The 3,084-nt window shown below is 40.8% G+C and overlaps 1 pseudogene across 2 annotated transcripts; it reads right to left on the bottom strand.

The window, feature by feature from the left end:
* Window positions 1-311: 311 nt before the first annotated feature.
* On the bottom strand, window positions 312-2,808 carry LOC104591063 (pentatricopeptide repeat-containing protein At4g38010 pseudogene; annotated as a pseudogene). 2 transcript variants are annotated; one of them, XR_016082803.1, is made up of 3 exons: window positions 2,611-2,808; window positions 2,163-2,342; window positions 312-2,074 (listed from the first exon to the last, which is right to left on the bottom strand). The product of XR_016082803.1 is annotated as a pentatricopeptide repeat-containing protein At4g38010 pseudogene, transcript variant X2 (transcript). The 2 variants fall into 2 exon arrangements; XR_016082802.1 differs by having other exon boundaries at window positions 312-2,342; window positions 2,611-2,807.
* Window positions 2,809-3,084: the final 276 nt, after the last annotated feature.

The raw sequence follows: 3,084 nt of genomic DNA, 5'->3' as shown, positions 1-3,084 counted from the left end.
AATTCCATCCGGAAATGGTCATGTGGTATTTCAAAAAGAGTGAAAAAAGTGAGAGAACATGGGTTTAGAGATTTTTATTCTGAAAATATCCCTAGTAGTTCTCACATCACGCACACTCCACACCTTCTCCAGACAAGTTATAGGTTGTATTTGGTTCCGTGGGTATTAATCTGGGGTGGAGAGTAAAAAACGTTTAAAGTGAAACCCAACCAAACAACAAAAACAGGAAACATTTAAAGAAAAAAAATGTAAATAAACACTTAAAGTGACAGTACAAATAAACGGATCATGTTACGATACCAAGAAGAAAATTAAGATGAATGGTGTCCAATTAACTACTTTACGGGTATATGGTCATCTATGAATGAGTATATAAAAAAAAAAAAAAAAAACCATTGGACCCTTGCCCTTTCATTGTATTTGAAATTTGATCATGTTATAATACCAAGAAGAAAATTAAGATGAATGGTGTCCAATTAACTAATTTTCAGGTATATGGTCATCTATGAATGAGTGAATCGACTTCTATTCGACTATATGCAGGTGTCTTTCTTAACCCCATGAATCTCATAATACTTCGCACATTGTGGCCATCAGTCCATCTGTTTGAAGTAGCATATGCATTTGATAGGAGTGCATAAGTACCTCCACTTACACCCCTGGTATTAAGAAGACACTGCCATAGACGCTCATGTCTCTTGTCATCTCCATGAATCTTGCAGGCATTGAGCAATGCTCCCCATATTGGGCCATCAGGCTCCACGGGCATGCCTCTAATCAAAGCTTCTGCTTCATCCAACAGTCCAGCACGTCCATACATATCAACCATGCAAGCATAGTGCTCAATCTCAGGGGTGATCCCATAGACATCATTCATGGCCTTAAAGAAGGCCAATCCTTGATCAACCAGGCCGGAGTGGCTACAAGCAGAAAGCAAACCGATGAAGGTTACACCATCAGGAACAATACCATGACATAGCATGAGGGAGAACAACTGCAGAGCTTGCTTGGCAGACCCATTCATGGCCATGCCCGCTATCATAGTGCTCCAAGACACCAAATCCTTGCATGATAGACCATTGAACACCTGAAGGGCCATGCCCATGTCTCCACATTTTGCATACATGTTAACCAGAGCATTCCCCACATGACCATCAACTGGAAGGCCGTGTCTTCCATTAATGTAAGAAAGCACCCATTGGCCTGAACTCAAGGCCCCAAGTGAAGAACATGCAGACAATACATTCACTATAGTAGCTTCATTGGGTTGAGCTTCACCTCCTTGTATCATGGCCTGAAAAGCTTTAATTGCCTCCTCACAACGGCCTCTTTGTGCATAACCACCTATAACAGTAGTCCAAGAGACCACATCTCTCTTACTCATTCTTCCAAACAGGTTGCGTGCTCTGTCCAAAGACCCACATTTCACATACATGTCCAATAAAGCATTGTCAACAAAGACGTTGCAATCAGTCAAATTCCTCAAACTTAACCCATGAACAGCCTTTCCCAAGTGAAGAGCTCTCAATTGAGAACAAGCTGATAGAAGACTAACAAGTGTCATTGAATTAGGTCTAACATCCATGGACACAAAGACTTTAAGAGCTTCCACTTCACACCCATTCTTGGAAAGCCCTGATATGATTGAAGTCCAGGACACAACCTCCGGGTTAACGATGGAGTTGAATATCCGGCGAGCGCTGGCAATGTCACCGCAATCTGCATAGAAGCTAATCAAAGAGTTTTGAATGAAAACGTCGGAGTGGTGGCCGGATGTAATAACACACGCATGGATTTCGTGACCCTTTTGAATAGAATACAATTGAGAGCAGGCTTTAATGGCGTAGGTGTATGTGAAATGGTCGTGTGAGGTTGAATCATAGAGCATTTGGTTGTAGAGGAGAAGGGCAATCTCTGGGGTATTGGACACAACCAATGATCTTAGTAGGGGATTTAGTTTATGGGGCTTAGGGTTTTTTATGACGATTGCACGGATTTGATTCAGTTGTCTTGGAGCAGGAGAAGAGAGAAGCTTTGCAAGCATGCTGACCTTTTTTGCAGCTTAGATGTAAAGCTATGTGGAGAAGAAAAAATGGAATCCATTAGATGATGGATCTCCATCTATGAAATCAGAAACTAAGAAATGACAAAAGCAGACGCACATTATGAATGGGGACCCCTGCAAAATTTCAGTCGATTCTCAGTTGGAGAAAAGCCATTCAACTCTTTCCGGCAATAGCTTCCCAAGAGAGAACAGTGTTTTCTACTCTCCATCCACATTGCTCTGGCATTCAGGGAACTCACTCTCTGCAACTGCAACCATCAGAATTGATGCAAAGAGCCTACACAATATCCACGAAACATAAGATTGGCAGCAAGTTACGAGAGGTCGGATGCAGGCGTTCATTCATTTTACAAATTGGTTCTGAGCATTCAATTTATTCGGTTAAAAATCGAATCGAACAATCCGAAGTTTTAAAAAGCGGTTTATCAATTTGCAAAATCGAATCGAAACGGAACTTTTATAAAATCGAATAAACCGAACCAATTTTTTCTTTTTGGTTACTTCAGTAATTTTGGTTAAAACCGAAATTAGAACATTATACGTACATGAGACAACATTATTTTGTAGGGGATGTAAAGAAGATGAACCCTAACCCCTCGCCACTAGCTAGTCGAAGATTGCGCCGGTTGCTGGTTGCTCTAGCTATAACCATAACCTTGGACGAGACACCAGGGAGAGACGAAGAGGAGAGAGAGTTCGAGAGATAGACATTTCAAAATTTTAGGATTTTAGAAAGTTCTATTAAAAAATGAAGTAACTACCGTTAAGGAGACAAGTTCCGTTAGTTTTGAAACCTGGAGAGATTGAACTGTATCCCGTGAACCTACGGGTCCATTTAACAAATATTTCTCATTGCTTTAATACTTTCAACAGTATCTGAACCACAAAAATCTCATTTATGATGTTAAATAAATCAATAATACATGAACAAATTAAAGCATGGTTTTGAAAACCGGATGGGATTGGATGGTCAGACCAATTGACCCGGGATCGCTCAGGCAATCGAGTCCGTTTCACCC

Source organism: Nelumbo nucifera, chromosome 2, assembly GCF_055504915.1.
Source record: "Nelumbo nucifera cultivar China Antique chromosome 2, China Antique-T2T, whole genome shotgun sequence".
Lineage (NCBI taxonomy): Eukaryota > Viridiplantae > Streptophyta > Magnoliopsida > Proteales > Nelumbonaceae > Nelumbo > Nelumbo nucifera.
This window is presented reverse-complemented; position numbering and strand designations above follow the sequence as displayed.